This window comes from Paroedura picta, chromosome 9 (assembly GCF_049243985.1).
Source record: "Paroedura picta isolate Pp20150507F chromosome 9, Ppicta_v3.0, whole genome shotgun sequence".
Taxonomy (NCBI): Eukaryota; Metazoa; Chordata; class Lepidosauria; order Squamata; family Gekkonidae; genus Paroedura; species Paroedura picta.
In genome coordinates, this window is record NC_135377.1 from 58035769 (window position 1) to 58056502 (window position 20734).

At 39.4% G+C, this 20734-nt stretch overlaps 1 protein-coding gene across 3 annotated transcripts in view; it reads right to left on the minus strand.

Annotated features, from left to right (window-relative positions):
- The window catches only part of ZNF516 (zinc finger protein 516), a 122980-nt gene that overhangs the window by 97816 nt on the left and 4430 nt on the right, over positions 1–20734 (minus strand). The window contains exon 1 of one of the 3 annotated variants that reach the window (XM_077352921.1): positions 19692–20022. The exons of the other annotated variants lie outside the window; for them this stretch is intronic. The gene's annotated coding sequence lies outside the window, so the exon portion shown is untranslated. Of the gene's footprint in view, positions 1–19691; positions 20023–20734 lie in introns of those variants that run through there. 3 annotated transcript variants of the gene reach the window in all.

Consider the following 20734-nt stretch of genomic DNA (forward strand, 5'->3'; position numbering starts at 1 on the left):
AACAGTTTTATCAGTGCCGTGGCGAGCCCAAGGTCACCCAGCTGGCTGCATGTGGGGGAGTGCAGAATCGAACCCGGCATGCCAGATTAGAAGTCTGCGCTCCTAACCACTACACCAAACTGGCTCTCATATACACCATGGTGTATATGGAACATTAGAACTGGTACATTTAAAACATGTATAACAAAAGAACAGAAGACACATTAACAAGAACAGGAGAACAGCAATTAAAACTTGGGATTTAGTGCACAGAGTAATAGATCAGGTAAGGGGGGGAGACAGCAGCTTGGTTGCAGCTTTCAGTTTGGGTGTGTAGGGTGCAGTCCATTTATGAGGGGACAGTATGCACATTTTTTCCATACGTGGAGATATTATCTCTGTGTAGGAGACTTACAATAACTGAAGCAGCCCTCAGGTTTAACATAAAATGATTGAATTTATTGACTCATAGACAGTCAAGTAAGGCCACATGACTAATGTTTTAAATTACTGTAAGAATACTATTTTAAAATGTTAACACAATAATCACCGTGTCTTTTGAAGATTTAAAACACAGCGACAAAGAAGGTTCATCAAGACAGAACTGAATTTTCCTCTCCAAACTTACAATAAATAGATACATTATCTTTTATCTCTTAGAATATGGAAAGGTAACTTCTGCAACATCACAGAAACATGTGGAAATATTATTTTTCTGAGGTCACTTTCTTAGAAATTGGATTCAATCATGTCAGTTGCGTAAAAAAAAATCAGGGCATCATTGGTTTATACACCTTCAATGTATATGTGGGTTTAGAAAGCATAAAATCTCAAATTTGTAATGAATTTGAGCATTCCCATCACATTTTCATAACTGTCTATGCAATCATGAGAACTAAAAAAACTAATTTAAAGTAACCATTAATTACAATAAAAGTTAATCCAAGGACACCAGAAAATACACCAAAAACTCTGGGTTTACAACTGCATAAAATTATGCATTAGTATAATATTCAGTGAAAGAGATCAATAATGAGGGAACACTAAAAACATTGCTAATTACAGGATATCATCTCTTATTATTTCTGAAAAGCTATTGCCGAGATATTGCAATTGTTTCTTCTACATAGATAGAGCATAGACAGCCAAATTCTGCATCAGTTTCCAAATGACGCAGGTATAATCTGGGAACATGCCTAACCTCATAACACCACTTATCCTAGAAAACTGATGATCAACCAATCTCATGGTGAATCCATTAATCCAAAATTCATCATTTAACTGGGCCAAATTTATCAGTGTATTTTTTTAGTCATGTAACTGCTAAATTAGAGCCCAAAAAAACCTTCTTTAAAGACAAAGAAATTCTAGAATGAGTTAACTTCTCTGAAAATATGTTTAAATCAAAGCCATGGACTTTCTTAATATAAATTTCTCAGAACATATGCCATTAAGAAAGGGAAGAATTATTTTATGGTCTCTCTGCCTTGGACATCTCCAGATACACCAAGTTAAATATTACGTGACCACAGTTACTTACATTTATATGCACTGTTTTCTTAACCTGGCTTGAAAACATTTCCCTATCATCCCTGTTAATGACAATATAAATTATGCATTACACATCGTGACATTAACACACAGCATTAAAATTCATCCAGAAACAAGACCTGAATCCAGCATCCTGGAGGGTTTCCTGGGTATCTGCGAACACTAGTATGCCTCCTTTTCTCATAAATATATTAACATGGCCATTAATTAAGATGTCAGCAAGGGACTGATGTTAATCAACCATGGATATAGCTACTATATATACATTGTGCAAAAGACCAGAGTGTATGAAGCATTTTCATGGATTCAGAGATAGACTGCAAAAAAAAAATGCAATTGACAATGGATACTGTCTCAACATTATGTGCAAGTCAAATTCTCAGCTTCCACTCACTAAAACAAGTCTAACAAGAAGTCAGGTCTCCACACACACACACACACACACACACACAAAACTAGCACACTACCTCAGTTATTTTGAGCTATGAGATTCCAGTTATTGGTAACTCTTGTCAGACATGCTATAAGGGAGTAATCTCAAGCAGCTGTACTCCAAATTCCACTCAAAACCACTCCATGGGGCTCACTCTCAGAAAGTGTTCTTAGGATGGCACTGGGAGGACTTTAAAAACCCACTGTTGTGAATGGGCTCAGACATCATTATAAAGCACCCACAAAGGGCACGTGAGTGAATAACAAATTTAGCTATGAAAGCTGAATGGAATCTCTTTGTTCATAGATCTCTGATTAAAACACAAAAGGGGCCAAACAAGAGGCAATGGCTTCCCTATCATATTCTGCTTAAGAACATACCAAGAGGCATATGGTTGTTCTCTGGTAGGAAACCAGACGAGAACTATATTTCATTTGATGCAGGAAGGCATTCTCTTTAGATTTTTGCATGTTTCCTGAACTTGCTCATTTGCCTTCAGCGCAGAAACTTTTTTAAAAAACACTTCTTGGTAATGTCTAGAGAAATCCCAAGACTGTAGGTTGTTTGCACGTCTTTCTGAATTAATATCAGAGGATCGCTAAAGAATGGTAAGACTAGTCATTCATAATAAGTAGGACTACTTATTCACTATTCTTTCGCGATTCTCTGATATTCAATCAGAAAGAATTGGTTAGTTATTCACAATAACCAACCATCCCAGTTGCTACAAACTGAACTCTAGCTTACATAGATCTTTAAAATTTCTAAACTAGCCCACATATGATTAATTTTGAGTCTTATCTCCCTAGCTAATCCCATGGTCAAATGACAGCACAAAATGCATGTACCATGTCAGAAAGATACCCAGGTTCAAGGTCTGGAACGCTTCCAAGAGAGAGAACTATAGAGCAGACACTGCAAATTCTGTCTTCTTTGTTTGGGTGCAAGGCATTCACATATCTCAATACATGAATGAGCTCTGATTATTTGGGGGCCGAGACTTGAGGAATTGCTCAGCTTAAACTGCAAGCAACAGTCTCAAAAATGATCATTTTAAAAAAAATTGGAAATGGCTCTAATCTGTATTACAAGTGTTTTAAACATGATCCCAAGTAAACCAGAAACTGTTGAGGCCAAGGCAACAGTAGTGATCTAGGCAGATGGCCTGCTGAATGCCATCAACTGGCCAGATACCAAATCATTCAAATAACACTCTCTTTAAATTGCAAAGCAATCATCAATGGACAGTGTATGGAATGCTCAACAAGAGAGAAACCAGTCCTAGCAACTAAGATAAGTTACATTTTCAAACGTGTTCTTTTGCAAAAACTGAAACATCAGGATTCTAAAGAATTAAAGCAGTGAGGTTTACCATGATGCCCTCTAAGTATTTCCTGAGCCTCCCATGCTTATTCTCTAATTTCCTCCACTTCACCGGGATAGGAGGTATTTCAGAAACAGGACAAGTAACATCACCCTTCATGCAGGACTACCAAGTCTTCCTGGCCACTGGAGAGGGATGTGGGGTAAGGCTGACAGCTCCAGGTTGGCAAATTACTGGAGATTTGTGGGTGGAGTTGAGGGCAAAGGGACCTCACTGAAATACAATGCCATAAAGTCCACCTTCCAAAATATTCATTTTTCTTCAGAGAAACTGATCTCTGTAGACTGGAGATGACCTGTAATTCTGGGTGATCCCTGGAGGTCACTTTTTTCCCTACTGAGCAGAGTAGTTCATATCCTGAGCAGAATACGATCTTACAATGAGCATCTGCTAGCACACACCCAACTTAAAGAGAACACTGGATGGTATCCCTACCTTTATATCTTCTGTGAACACTCACAAGTACTTCTAGTATAGGAGGATGGGTAGCTTGAATCCTCCTAACATTTATTGGACAGACCTAGCCATTTAGTCATCATTCCCACCCCATGCAGCTGTTTTATTGAGGCAGCCACAGTGCTCTAAATTCCAAGTGTCCACATATACAACAAGGTAGGATACACATGTAATAAGGATTATTAGGCCCAAAACACATCACAACGTGCAGAATTTAGGAACTTCTAGAAACTACAGAATGTTATGCAGATTACTTTTTATATAACTAGAAGGAAGGAAGGAAGGAAGGAAGGAAGGAAGGAAGGAAGGAAGGAAGGAAGGAAGGAAGGAATTTAAAAGGCAGTCAGGGGCGAGGCAGCTGCCCTGAGTGGGTGTTAAGCACTGATTGTTACTTAAACCATAGGACATGCTCCTCTTCCAAGCCCTTACCAGAAATATATTATGTGGAACAGATGATAAAATCCCTCTGTCTTCTACAAGCCCATATCTCCTTCCCCAATCTTCAAAAAAAATTTCTTCAAGTCCATGCTTCTCCAAGTCCATCTGCTTCCATCTCCTTTTTTGGTGTAAATATTGTAGAATGTTTTCCTCTCCCTGAGTTATGTCCATTTCTTCTTCAAGTCGTACTAAAAATTATCTTGCCTTTTGAATAGAATTCAATCTAATTTTTTGCTTTTTAAAAGTGAGTGACAAACCTGCCAATTCACCCCAATGAAACAAAATCCTTTTCTGTTTTAATTTTTCAGTTAGAAAAGTATAGTCTTTTATTTTGCACAAATTTGTTTTAATATAATTACATCAATACTGTCTATTTTTAACCATGAATTAAAGTGTTGCTGCAAAACTTGATTTCTTGTCTTATTTCTAAGAAGCATCCTTTGAAACATCTTTACTTAAGAAAATGTAGAATTCATTCTGTAAACTTTACCAATTTCAGTGTGTAATTTCTCTTCCTACAGATCAAGAAAAGTTTCCAATGCCACAATATCCTCTCTCTAATGTCCTCATTAGGTGTAGGAGGTGTTATAAACTTTAACTTAATGTTCCTTTTCTCTGAATTTTATTAAAGCAAAATTGTCCAATTCTCTTTCCAAATCTTTATTTATAACTTTAGTATTAGTTTCCAAGGTTTGTGTTATTTTGAAAATAACTATAAATTTTAAAACTTTTCTTGTAGTTCCTTTGTCAAAAAAACACAAACTATCAGAGTTCAACTGTTGTTAAGCAAGTCTCTATGACAACGAAACTTCTATGAATAGGTCTTCCTGTTAATTTATTTATGTAAGTGTAGCCAATACAATCATTCACAGGTTGAAACAAAAGACAGTTCCAAAGTTTAGTCTGAAATAATAAATTCAATACATTTTCCCAAAACACAGTTCCACAAACCTCTTGATCTGTTTAAAAATCCAGATCTTCAACTTTTAGGCATTTTTGAGAGGGGAAGGTATCAAGTTATTTTCAAAAATCATTTTAATTCATAATCCCAAAGAGAAAGGGTTTCTCTCCACAGGAACCTCATTTTCACCAAAAATCTAATTTGCATTAGGTTAATTGCTCAGCAAGTAACTGGGAAGTGAGGCTCTACAGGCTTAAAAATTGCATACATGGTCCCAAGTATGAATGTCTGCCATCTCCTGTGCCCAGACATTCAGCAACACAGTGAAAAGTCACAACTAAAGAACACATGGTCAATCTCAACAATGTCCCTTTGATCTAGGGAGATTATATCAACCAGGTATGCCTCCAAATTGATAATCTCAATGAAGATGCACTTCTTTAAAAACAAGTGTTAAATCCACCATGAAGTCCTCACCAGAAGCCCAAAATGTTATGTAGATTTGGGAACTTCTCTCACCTTGCTTTGAAGTAGAGATAAAAGCTTTTCATTATTAATATTAGTAATTTACTAATTATTTTTCTGCTTTTGATTATTGGGCCAATTATATGTTTGTTTTGTTCTTTCTACTTTTAGTAATGGAAAGCATGTATGTTTGGAAGTCACTATGCACCATGTTGAGTGGGAACTGATTATTATTTTAAATAAATACTGAACATTTTAAAATAATTAGACTTCCTATGTTGTATACATCAAACAGAATAAACAGTGCAAGCAGATAACATGTTTTATTTTGCGATCTCTACAATAAGTGCAAGACAACTAGATTGTTTTCATTTGTACTACAAACTTTTCTCATTAAGTGAATAGAGTGGTGCCTCTCAACAGCAAATTTATCCTGTAATTAACTGTCAAATGAAATGGTCATTTGAATTCACCTAGTTCTCAGCAAGTTGAACGTGTGTCTCATGTATGTACAACAAAATTATAAGAACTCAAATGCTCTTCCTTACAAGAAAATTCCTGATAGGAAAAAGGCTAGTCCTTCCTCTCAATGCTAATTTTTATATGTTTTGGGATATATATGCAATTCAATAATCCCCTAAGACTTTGGTCCATAGTCATCTAAGCATATATTACTGGAAGGCTGTGTGACAAGTTGGACAAAGCTGCAAGATTGCAGAGAGCTAATGACAATAAGTGGGAGACAAGATCTGGACTGGAGGGAAGGATAGGAGGAGAAATGTCCAGAAAAAAAGTGCTCAGGGGAGGCAGAACAGATCTACTCAACCTCTTTTTTACTCTGGCTGTTCTTTTAAAGAGCTCAGGGCAGTATACATGATTCTCCATTCCATCATTTAATATGCGATAACTCAAAGAAGTAAATTATTGTGGGAGGGGGGAATGTACAGTTGCAAGGGTGGGGATGGAATCCAGCATCATGGCTTTGGCACTGGAGGGGACAGAAAGTTTACACTGATTTGCTAATCAGCCAGTCCCTTGGCTGGTCACGTTGAGTCTTCACTTGATTTTAATCATTTTAAAATATGCTTTATCATGCGATTTAAAGCATTTAGCCTCATTTCTTACTTCCAGAGTTCAAGGCAGTTCACAATAGAAATAAGGCACACTAAAAATGTACATGGAAGTACATGAAGCTGAAATTTTACATCAGTTTCAGATTGTTTTAGTCAAAGTGAGGGTGCCAGGCACACCTTCCTGCAGACGTTCCAGAATCATGCGGCTGCCAATGAAAAGGCCCTCTCTTGTATAGCACCAAATAAGCTTCTATCACTGATAAGACAGGCAGGAGGGCGTTTCCTGTTATTTCTAATTCCTAGGCAGGAACCTAAAGGAAAAGACAGTCCTTCATATAAGCCAGTTCAAGTCAGTCAGTCAGTAACCTTTTATTGGCATAAAATATGTATAAGACATATAAAAATAGGGTTTAAAATTTCAACAAAATAATAAAATAGGCCATGGGGTTACATAACCAAACAGATCTTAAAATGATTAAATAAACTATAAAAGATAAAATACAAGGTAGGCAGCCAGTTCAAGTCAATGGTAGCCAATATTACCTGCTGCATTATTGGGGTCACATGCTCCTGATTCCATGAGGAAAATTAATTAGACTCCTATAAGAGGGAGGGGGGTAAATGGAGACTCTTTCTTTGTTTTCTTGAAGGGGAGAGGGGATCCAAGAAGTCAGAGGAGGAAGGAAAAAATCCTTTCTTTTCTTGAAGGGGGGGGGGGGAGAAAGGATCGAAGAAGGCAGGAAAAAAATCCAAGACTGACAGAAGTTGAGAGAATTTAGGGCTTCTCCTTTAAGGCAAGCTTGTCACATGACCACCTGTGGCCAATCATGGGTTCTCTACCATGGAAGAGAGCCCAGATTCAAAACAATGCGATTTTATATCGAGGGTTAAAAGCACTCTAAGATATCGCACAATAAAGGTAGGTTCACTCCGGATCAATCCTCCTTGCTGCAGAAGGAAAATTTAAATTTGCCCCAAATCAAAACGGAAATCGCATTCTGTGTAGAGGGCAGGGACTGAATCGACCTGGAATTGGAATAAAAGCTCCGTGCAGTTTACACCTGGTTTTTCAAGGGGAGTATATCCCCATTCAAGGCAAGAGAAGTCCCTGGTTTGCCTTTCTATTAACCCACATAAGTCTGCATCAAGATTAAGTTTCAGCTTGTTCATCCTTTCCATTACTAACTAGTTCAGAACATCAACAGCATCCTTGGAATTAGGTGGAAAAGAAATATTGAGGTGGTTATCACCCACAAACTGGTGACACTGCAGCCCAAACTTCCTGATGATATCTCCATGTAGCTTCATGTATATCTTAAATACCATGAAGGATAAGATCAAACCTGTGGAACCCCAGAGGGCAACAGCTATGGGCAGAGACCATACCCCCAGATACAACTTCTGAGACCTGCCCCTAGATAGAATTTGATCCATTGCAACTTAGTGCCCCCAAGTGTACAATTGTGTACATTTTTATTTTGTATAAAATATTTTCAACTGGACAACTGCTCAGAGAAGAGAAATCCTATTCCATAAGGAAAATTAATTATATATACAAAATTATATGAACATATCACAACATTACACTAGATTAGGTAAAGGTAAAGGTACCCCCTGTGCAAGCACCGGGTCATGTCTGACCCTTGGGGTGACGCCCTCTAGTGTTTTCATGGCAGACTCAATACGGGGTGGTTTGCCAGTGCCTTCCCCAGTCATTACCATTTACCCCCCAGCAAGCTGGGTACTCATTTCACCGACTTCGGAAGGATGGAAGGCTGAGTCAACCTTGAGCCGGCTGCTGGGATCAAACTCCCAGCCTCATGGGCAGAGCTTTAGACTGCATATCTGCTGCCTTACCTCTCTGCTCCACAAGAGGCTCTACACTAGATTAATAATGCCTATTAATTATAATGATGACAGTATCAGTGGTTCAAAAAAATTTTGTTTTCAGATAGACATTATAGTGGGGTGTTAAATATTTATTAATGGTACAAAATATGCTACTGCAAGTCCATAAACTGTCATTTCCATTTCACTATGAAAACAAAACTAAGAGTTACATCAACTTGAGAAAAAAAACTGAATCCCAAATTTGCATTAATAAATTTAATCTAAGAGAAAAAAATATATATAAACATAGGAATACTTGAATACTACACACCAAGAGGCAAAGAAAGGGCAGATAAGAGATTTCTCATCACAACAGTAATGAGAAATTATGTACAATGGTCTCTTGTATTTTTATACACTGGTTTTAATTCTGAGCAATTCAAGAATTATTTTAATCTTCTACAGGTTTGCTTAGCAGGAGGGCATGATCCCACCTGCAGAGAAAAGACGCAACACAAGTATTTTTAGAATATACAAGGCCACAGCTTTATTACAACTCCAAAAAAGGAGTGCTGGTGTGGCATGAGGAGGAATCCAAATTAAATCCATGGCGCCCTGGAGTACCCCCCTACGTATCAGCCTGAAGCATGGAACCCCTTCCCATATGAAACCCACCCTGGGAAGATGGCTTGACGGGAGCCCAATGGGTGTCAGCCTCTGTCTGTCTCCCCAAACCACCTGGCAATGCAAGCCTGCTTTCCCAGTCGGGTTGGCACCCAGCTCACATGCACTCCATCTCTTAAGGAGACCCCAAAGACAGGAGATCCTGCAGTGATGCTGGGGATGAAAGAGGCTGAGCGCACGTGCTCAACCACTTTTAAAGGCATTTGGCGACACCCACTCCTCCCTCTGCCGGGCAAAAATGTTGCACGGCTCACTGAGCCTCTTTACACAGCCTCGCCTCAACAACACTTCAAAGCAGCGCATCTTTGCTGCTGCTGCCTCACTCCTCCACGGCAACAACCAGGAGTCATGGCTGCGATTAATACTTTTAATTTTGCTCCGCTAAATGCAAATTATTTTGAAGCCTCCATTTTGACGGCAACTTTTTAAACAACATTGCAAACGGCATTTAGTATTAAGCAATACTAACATGACATATCATATGAGCAATTAAAATGGAAAGAAACAATATTTTGGAGACGGTACAGAGGGTCTGAACTAGGCTTGTGCACCAGGCGCCCTATCCGGACCAATTCGGCTTCGGCGCCCATTAAAGTCAATGGTGCCGTTGACTTTAATGTGAAGTACAGCATTCCCGCATTTCCTGGGGCCTGGGGGATGGGGGCTCCAGTTACAGCCTCCAAACTTTCAGGGTAGCTTCAGGAGGCTCTTCCCAAACTCCCTTCCAAATCTCACAACGATTGGACCCTGGGGTCCACATCCAGGGGTTCCAAAGGAGGATGCCCCTATCCACTACATTCTATCAAAAGGGACAGACTCTCCATTGGATAGAATGGAGAGATGGGGGCACCCTCTTTTGGAACCCCTGGTACCATTGACTTTAATGGGCGCCAAATCAGTCCAAATCGGGCCCCTGGTGCACAAGCCTAGTCTGAACTGGTTTTGGAATCAGAAGTCTTGGTGTAGTGTGCATTCGAAAGAGGAGAATGGTGATTTAGTTCAGTCCTCTTCCACCCCCTACTATGAAGTTGCATTCAATGTCTTACTATAGCAGGATAACAGGATTAAAAAATCCACAGGGGTTTCAATCACAGGAAATGTTTAACGCGTTCAAAGAGACTTCCTTGTTGGGCACATGGGACAGATAAGAAAATGGAAGCTGTTTATGGAATAAGAAAGCATAAACTGAAACCCCTAAGCAGAGAAGGGAACCAACTACATTGTTTAAGAGCATGTTGAGTGTCATACTTTATTGTGGAAGATACAGATTCAAATCTTCACTCTATCATGAAGCTTGGGTGACCTGAGGCAATTGCTGAGTTTTACCTAACCGGCTTATTATTTGCCTCACCGGATAAGAAGGGGAAGGGAGAATAATGTATGCTGCACTTGGGATCCTTGGAGAAAAGACAGGATAAAAGAAATGTCCTAGATAAATAACAATAAGGGTCCATCTCATCCCACCAAATTTATTTATATATTTATTTATTATATTTATATACCATATATGTGGCTTAGGGCGGTTTACATATAACATAGGGATAAGTACAGTGTAATTCAATAGCTTTGAGTAGAACACAATGATAGCAATGCTTTCAGTAACTAGCAATTCCAATAACATTTCCATATAACAGTTACAGTATGATTAGTTAATCAATGATTCACTAGATTATCTCCTCTGCAGAAACCGGGAACAGCATTGTTTGTGTTTTAAAATGTACAGTGACTAAGTATTTCTAAATCTGACCTTGCATACTCTGTATAATAGGCAACATTGACACTGTATTGCTGTTGTGGCAGTGAAGACATCAACACTAAATCAACGGATTAAAAAGATTAGAAGTAAATGCATGTTCACGCCTTCAAAAACAACATATTCAAGCCATTGCCTCAGAGCAAAGGAGCAGTCAATGCATGAAACAAATAAAGCCAAATATCACTGGTATGAACTTATCGAATCATGAAGTTATTTGGCAGTGAAACTTATTGAACATTAAGCTATTTGGCAGCTGCTTAACAAACATATTGTTTTCTGTACTAAATATATCTTAGAACACCATCACATGTCTTTAGACATTTGGTGCAAACTACCATTGCAGGAACGCAAGAAGAAATTAGCAATAGCAAATATGTCACGAGAGCTAAAATAATTGTGTTAAGATTCAGATACAGGCATGCCATTAACGAAAAAGAAAAGAAGGCAAACATAATTATCTGTGTGAAATAACGCAGGAATCCCAGAGGGAGAAGAGAACCAGTAAGTCTCAGCAAGTTCACTCAGCTATGAAACAGGACATTTGCTGGATGAGAAACACCCAACCATATTAATGAAAGTTAAATCAAGATTAGCAATATAAGAATTATTTCATCTGATCTTTAAAAGTTTGCCATTTAAAGTACGCTAACAGAAATAAAGACTGACTAAATGATTTTTCGTTTTTAAAAAATCATTCAGAATGCAAAGGTAAGGTTTTATTCTTCTAGAAGATGACGACTTCTGGACATATTCTCATTACACTGGAGTAACACAGCCATGCCAACAGATTAACGTGAATTACACCACTAGAGTACAGGGTATGGATCAGAATTTTGCCGTAAGTGAATCATAACAGCTTTAACCTAGCACTGAAAATGTATAAACATTTACAATATGTAAGATGTCTGCTTTGAAAAAGGAATGTTGCTGTAAGGTACAAATATTTATACTGAAGATGTCTACTCAAATAAATGGGCCTTTCTGCTGGGTTTTGCTATCCGGTCATTAATTTCCCAAACGCAGTCCAAACTTTTCTTTCTGCATTGTGGAATCTAGGTACAATTCCCCAGCCATATTAATGCTCAACAAAGATTAATAATAACCTAAGAAGAGAACAGGTTGCCCTCAGATAAGCATATTCAACTTTTGCTGATAATGTGTGTATCAGAGTTGAGGAGCCCTCTTGGGCCTTTTATGTCTTTTTAATTAAATGATAATTATATATATACTCCCACACACCTTCTCCCAGACACACCTGACATAAGGAAAATAGTATGATACATATATACCTTCATGACCTCCAGAGTCAGTCATAGAGCCTTCCCATTTACAAGTTATTTCATAAAATGATACAAATAAAGCTAAATGTATCAACAGAAAGGATTCTGTCTTGATTCTTGGAAATACATTTTACAAATAAAATTATATTAATGGAAAGACTGTTTAGGTTCAGGTTTTTGCCAAGAATAAAACTCATCAATATTAGTATCAACAAAAACAACAACAACAATTCATTCACTTCATTTATATCCCAAATTTTATCCTAATGGGGACACAGAACAACTTCCACTGTCTCCTCCATTTTATTCTCAGAGCTACCCATTCAATTACAGGAGGCTGAGCCAGTGTGTGGCTTTGACCACATTGTGGTCTGACACTCTATCCACTGCATTACAGTGCATTTCTGCTTACATGTATGCTTGACAAGGCAGTTTCAATGTGCTTTACTAACTGCACCCGCATTTTTCTATTTTGCAGAATAAACCCACTTGCAAACTATGGTTAAAGTACTTGGAAAGCGCACTGAAAGTGCATTAACCAATGTGTGAGAAAGCAGCCTACATTAGCTACAGCAATTTGCTAAGTCAAGGAACCTCCTGCTCGATTTACCTTACTCTGCATACTTGGCAACTCATGCAGCCATCGTTTCAGCTGGCTCACACTGCAGTCCTGAAGAGTTGCGCGCTTCTAAGCCTATTGGACTTAGAAGAGTACCTCTCTTCTTAGGGAATCAGCTTGGTGTAGTGCAGCCTTGACAACACTGGAAGGGTTTCTCAAATGGATGAAAAAATGTATGTATGTATGTATGTATGTATGTATGTATGTATGTATGTATGTATGTATGTATGTATGTATGTATATATATATATATTTATATATACACACACACACATACATACATATATATTAATTTCTCAAACATTTATCAGGTGATTTACCATATATGGTAATGTTGATCCACTTCGCCCTCCAAAAATGGTCAATGATGGGACTGGAGGAGGTGGGAATGAGAGGGGCCCCAAGGGCACATGTACACAGCTATGCTTTCCAACCATACTCTGCACAATCGTACCACTTCTGGGGTTTCTTGAAGCCTGAAGAATGCTTCAGGGGTTTCTCAACACTGAAAAATTTGAGGCAGGTTTGTGAAGTGTAGTGGTTAAGAGCCATGGACTCTGATCTGGAGAACTGGGTTTGATTCCCCACTAATATGAAACCAGCTGGGTGACCATAGGCCACTCACGGTTCTCTGGGCTCTCTCAGCCTGTTACCTCACAGGGTGTCTGTTGGGGGGAAAGGAAGGGCAGTGAAATGTAGGGTGCAAAAAAAACCCAGCTCTTCTTCTTAGGAGTCAAGTGTTAGCCAAGTAAAACAGCTACTCACATGAACGGGCATTGTGCCTCTTCTTTTGGGAGAATATATGCACCTCAAATGCAGACTTCTTCCCCTACATTTATAGCACCATCCTCATAAATAGAGTTACACCCCTCTCTAAGTCCACATAAATCAATGGGCTTAGAAGGGTGTATCTTACTTAAGGGAGTAATGTTTTCAGAAATATTTAAACAGATACAATGCCTTTTCTTATCACATTTTTTAAAGCTGACATGAAATGCATTATACACAACTCATCACATAAAACTGTGCGGTTTGGTTTAAATCCAAGAATTACTAATGTCTTCATTGTGCTCAAGCAATAATTATAAATACAACTAGTGTTAGAGACATAATTACAAGATGGCACACTCAAATAATATTTTATAAAATGTCAGTTGGGAAAATAGGATGCAAGAATCAAAAACTGAAGACATCATCATTGGAACAGACATAAGGGAGGTTTTATTATCTTGGATTAGAAACAGTATGTAGATTTTGACATTATTATGGTGAAAATGAAAAGACTCTTGCTTTCAGAGGCCAAAGCTCAGAACTGTCCCAGTATTGTAAAATCAAATTTGCTATTCTTTATGCTGTGGAACTCACTGCCACAGGACTAAATGATGCTCACTAGCTTAGACGGATTGTATTAGGGATTAAACAAATGTATAGAAAGCTAGTCTTGCAATTAACTGTGAACTAAGATGGCTAAATGGAACCACCATGCTGGGTTGCAACAACCTTAAGAAGCATTGGCCTACAAGCTTCTGCAAATGGTGCTTCCAGGACATCTGGGAACAAATGGGATACCCCCAAAGTTTGCAACTACTTGAACTAGATGGACTAGTGGTCTGATGTAGCAGCAGAAGTGGTTTATTCCATTGGCTTAATATCCTGCTCCACATCAGTAAACATTTCCTTGAAAATGCTGACAGAGCCAAATTGGTGCAGTGGTTAAGAGTGGTGGCTTCTAATCCGGTGAGTCAGGTTTGATTTCCTACACCTTCACATGCAGCCAGCTGGGTGCATCACAACACTGACAGAGCAGTAATATCAGGGCTCTCTCAATCTCACCTACCTCACAGAGTGTTTGTTGTGGTGAGGGGAAAGGGCAGGCAATAGTAAGCCACTTTGGGACTCCTGGTAGAGAAAAGTGGCATATAAAAAAAGCTCTTCTTCTGGTATAGTTCAAATTCATTTCTCTCATCAGAATAAATGTATGAAAGCTTCTGATTCTGAAGTTTTGCTTAAAGTTTCATGGGCATCATCATTTTTTGGGACCTGGAACAAGATTCTCAACATCTTAACATGTTTCCATGTTCCTTGAATATGTATGCATTCATTAATTTATTCCACATGATACAGAAATTGGGGATAATTGAAGCAAGTGGTATCACAGACTCTATTCTTGCAGATGCAATAGTGTAGTTGGCAGTCTCTTAGACTGCTCTAAGGACCAGACTGCTGAGAAACATTCAATATTCTGCCTCGCTTGGAATTACTTTGACTACACCTTAAGCAACATAGCCAAGCCCAGTACAATGCTATCAACATGAATATTACTAAATCTGCACCTTGCAGCAGAATGATTCGGCTGTAGCAACATTTCTTTCTAACACTGCTGTATTAAGTATTCTACTCATAATTCTAAAAGAGAAAAATATATTTCAATTTCCCAAACATTTCTGATATTTCTGTGTCAGGCCTGTTGGAATAAAAGTTCTTTATATCTCCATCAGTTTGTGCTGGACAGGAATCTGGAGTTAAAACCCCCACGCTGTTACAGGAGCTTACAAAATGACCTCTCTCAACTTACCCTCCCTAACAGGGCTGTTGTTCAACAAAACAAAATCAGAGTCCAGTGGCACTTTTAAGACCAACAAAGATTTATTCAAGGTGTGAGCTTTCAAGTGCTAGCACTCTTCCTCAGACTGTTGTAGGAATGAAATGGAAGAGGGGAGAATCACATTTCTTACATTGATGGGACAGTGGTGGCAAAGACTGGCTCTCTATATGAAAGGGTGGTTCTGTATTAGGGTCACTCTCCACACAGAAATTAACACTGTTCCAGCATAAGCAGCATACAGAATCTACATAGCCGTAGCACATTTGAAAGCATTTACCTTCTGGATTTTCCCACCCACATAAAGAGTGAAGCGTTCCACTGAGATCATAAATCTGCTTCTCTCTCTGTTTAATACTGACACTGGCAGAAGGGCACCTCCATATTTTTTTACTCCTTTTAACCCAACTAGCAGTATTACAGCATCAGTGCACTCCTACACTCTTCTAACTACATTGAAGTCAATGTGTTTAGATGAGTGTAACTCTATTTAGGATAGCATGGCATGACACCAGGAATATTTGCCCATCAATGGAAGTATAATGGAAATCGTTCGTAACAGTGTAATGATCTAACAATGCGAATTTCAAAAATTAAAAAGATAACCTCAGCCAGCAGTTGAGAGGTTGGCAACCAGACCTATGCTTTGCAGCCCTTGCCTAAACACACATCATCCTTAGAATATGCAGAAATTGAGCAAACAACATCATCCATACCCCACAGAGACTGTGATTCTGTTCTTTACAAAAGTAAAGATCTCAACAAATCAGTCCCATAACAAGGAAAGAGTGAGAAAACAGGGGGATCATGATGATGTCATTAGGAAGTACTATTATAATTATATACAAAATTGATGGTAATAGTGCTATCATTGACTAGTATGGAATCACTCCGAAATTCTATTATAGACAGGATAAAGGAGAAGTTTGTGCAAACTGCTACAAGCATGCACCTTTTCCAGTGACCCGCCCCCCCCATCCAGGCGTGACTCATGAAGAGCAATGAGCTAAATAGCATGACCTCACATACATGATAACACTACTCAGCCTACTGTATTTCCCCCTATCCACTGTAGCATATAGCCATCTAAAATACACCTTTCATTTTTTCCCATTTAAGCAATGTGCTTAACCTGAAGTCTTTTTGCAGTTGCATTTTCATTATGTCCATCAAAACGAAACTGACCCTGTAAAGTTGTAGTCAAGCAGAGACTAGTAAAGATTTAGAACGATGAACAACAGTTTTTATTTGCTCTGGCACTCTGGCACTGACAACTGTCCTTATTAAATCACACTGACTGCCACGAATTAGGTACCTGGACCTCTTGTTTAAAAACTGGATGTAATTAACAGAGACATATTGAGAAAGTGGTACTTTCACAAGTCAAACATCCTTGCAACCGCCGCATCCTCTGCAACTAGAAATCTACATCTGGCATCTGCAAATGACAACAGATTGCTGCAGTTCTATTGCCAATCAATTTTTAAGCCTGAGCGGGCTAACATCCCCCCTAGCCACCGTCCCCAACCTCTAGAAGCACCACATATTTCAAAAAGGCAAAGGTAACTTCTGCGATACAAGTACATCAACAGGATAAAATACTTGTTATGCTGCAGAAAACAACTGGTAAAACAAGACTGAAATGGAGAATGGTGTGTACTTCAAGGAAATTGCTGCTGAAGCCCACATGTTCCCACTCTGCATAAAGGTTGATAGCACCTTTATAGAGGGGTAGCAAGGAAGCGACAGAAGAGGGGAAAAGAACATCTAGCTACTGCTGTCCATTCTTCTCCATTATCAGCAGTATTCAGGGGCTGGATGTGTTTTATACTGCACTGTATGGCACTGTATGTGTTTTGTAGGGCTTAATCTCGGGGCATTAATCCTATGCATGTTTAGAAGAAGGTACAGCCCAAATCAAAGCAGATGGGCTGTAAGCTTGTGTTGAGTTGCAGCCACAGCATCAATGAGGCAACAAGCTCTAGTTTGCCTTGCTGGCTGCCTGCACTAAGCCTCCCAGAAAACTACGGTTGTTGTTCTACCACCTGCCACACACAAAGCTACTCTAAACTGCAAATGTTACATAATTTTAACAATTGTTAAATATTACATGAGCCTTGAGGCGTGCTATAATTAAATTCCTGTGAATACTGTAATCCAAAAAGAGCCTGGCTTCTTCAAATCTGTTTATGCTACTACAGATCACTTGATCACTTCACTCATGGGAACTGTAGTCCATGGACATCTGGAAAGCCACAGTTTGCCCACCCCTGTGCTACTAGATTGTACTAGTCCCATTAAAAGGTAAAGGTAAAGGTATCCCCTGTGCAAGCACTGGGTCATGTCTGACCCTTGGGGTGACGCCCTCTAGCATTTTCATGGCAGACTCAATACGGGGTGGTTTGCCAGTGCCTTCCCCAGTCATTACCGTTTACCCCCCAGCAAGCTGGGTACTCATTTTACCGACCTCGGAAGGATGGAAGGCTGAGTCAACGTTGAGCCAGCTGCTGGGATCAAACTCCCAGCCTCATGGGCAGAGCTTTCAGGCTGCATGTCTACTGCCTTACCACTCTGCGCCACAAGAGGCTCTAGTCCCATTAGGTTAATAATAATCAGTTCTGGTCCCCAACAAAAATCAAAAACATGCCTAAGAAGATACAGAATGCATCAGCAGTGGTCCAAATTTAAAAGGTGGCCAAATATACTGACCATTATAGGATACAAATTGTGCATATTTTTAATTATCGCTGCTTTCTTGAGGTATTTTCTTGATCATCAGGGGATGTTTTAAGAATGCATTTGTTTCCTACGGTTACCCACTGAGATATTCAACCCTCAGTTGCATTCAGAGTAATCTAATAAACCGTTCAAATACTTCTTTTTAAAATAATGAAATGGTGCATGGCATTACACAGAATAGCTAACCTTTAGGCTTTCAAGGCATAAGTCCTTGCAAATGAATCCAGGAGAGATTATAAATGTCTTTTATATTGTCTATAATCTAAGTAATGCTATCACCTATACAGATGACTCAAAGTAGAACAAACAAAACTGAAGAGCACTTTATTACTCAGCGCTTACTCAAGATGGCTATGGCAGTTACTCTTGTGAAACTAAAGATGTCTCCTTGAATAACTGAGCTGTAATACTAATTACACCACAAGTGTTCCCAAGCAAGCAACCCTGGCTCCATTTATAAGAAACCCCCTACATAAATTCCATTCTGTCTCTCCTACCAATCTGAATACAAGGCATTCAATTATACATATGCAAGTATCTACATCTTATCTCAGATTTTGATAGGATACAATTAAATGCCACCTTGAGTGGGGGGGAGGGGGAGGAGAAGCAATCTTACAAAACAAGATTCTCCCCTGAGCCCACATTCAAATATGTATTGTATCTGGAAAAGCTAATATTCACATAGTTGCTAAAATATTTATATTTCTGACTGACATTTCATTATCTGGACTGATTTACAGGGTTTTTTCCTTAATTATTATGTTTATTGCAACACTTGATAGGTTGTGAGAACATTTTGTGGGAACAGATACATGTTGAAATGTGGCTGTTAATTACATAGCAAAAACCATCTGTGTTTGGCAAGGCATTTTGAAACTTAACTGCATAAAACCTGGATTCAACTTTTAAAATCTTCTAAGTGTTTAAAGTCTACAGAGCTCTGAAGAAAATTCTGTCCTGTCCTTCTACTCCAATGGTTTAAAGATACAGCACACTAATCTTTTTTGTTGTCGTTCTGACCAAAAAGTTAACTAAATCCAAATCTGCATCAGTGCCCAGAGGTTGTCAGAAAACCCACAACAAGCAGGGGGAGGCTACATGAGAACCGGATTTCAGATCCCATCCTTCTCCCTTTGTTATGCAGAACTACACTGCATTAATCTCACACCCGGGGAAATACATCTGGATTTCTACTAAAGTTTCATCTCTTCCAGACATGAGAGAGATGATCTTTTAACCCTTCCCCGGCACCTTCTCAATCTAAGAAAAGCCTTCTAAACAGGGGCAGGAAGCAATTTTTTTTTAAACTGCTGGATTTTTAAAAATGTCCATCATTTTTTCTTTCACTTCTGTCCCTCCCTCTCCCCCCCCCCCCAGTGTTTTTCTCTTCTTTTAATACTTATATAATGATTGCTCGACTCGCCACGCCTTGAAACACTCCGTTTTCTCCTTTCCTTTCAACAATAACAAACTGAAGTTGAAAATAGAAAGCAATTACCTTCCGACCAGCCCAGCCGGAGCCCCACATAATCCACTAGGGCAGAGCTGTAACCTCTTGAGCGGCTTCTCTTCCTCCAGATATTGGAGCCTCACTTGATTATCTCAGGCTGTAGCCTTTTTTTCCCACCTACATTTTTTTGGGGGGGTTGGTAGCGCCTTGACAAATCCTTTCTGCCTTTGTTAAGGGTGGGAAGTTGAGCAGTGCCTGTTCTCTCTGCCTCTTTTCACTTCTTGTATTACAGTTACATGGCTGTGTGACGTTCCTGGCTACACGACAAGGGGGAGAAAACAACTGAGTGCGAGAGCCGCCTTGCCAGAGCTAAACTCCTCCCCTTCTCTGCCTCGCCGCCACCGCCTCCCTCTTCGCACAGCAACAAGCTGTTGCCGCTTGGGGTGGAGGGGGGGGCAGGGCTTTGGCTTTCATCTCTCACAGGTACAATCCCCCTCCCCTGCGTTCCAGACATCTACAGTGCCCTTGGCAGCCACAAAGCCAATTCAAAAGCTCTCTTTGGTAAGTGTAATTTCACTGATCCTTCCTTGGCTTCTTCAGGGATAACTGCACTCCTGGCAGACAATAAAACCTGAAAGTGCCACAATGGGTATTACAATGCCATTGTTTGGTGCCACGTTATAATGGCGCTCCCAACTGCATTATATTTTAACAATGGCAATGTAAGCAGCACATCACCCAATCATGTCACAGCGACTGCCTCCGTGCTTGCCAATGCTAGCACCACAGTGTTGTGTAAATACATTTTCACACATGGCACAGAGCCAGTAATTCTATGCAAAGTTATTTGAAAGTCTCATTTAATGCCCTCCCTGAGAAGAGCTTCTGCTTTAAGCTGGTCTGAAGAGATTTAATATTCTTCTGTTCAAATGGACTTGGGGGCAGATTGTTTCAGTGAACTGAGCCCCCAAAACAGGATTCCACATAGTTAATTAATACTACATATATATATTTAGGGAGTGGTTTACATTTTAAATTGCTGCCAGTCAACATTTGGTAAGGTGCCTTGAGCTGCCACAGTCAGTGGGAAG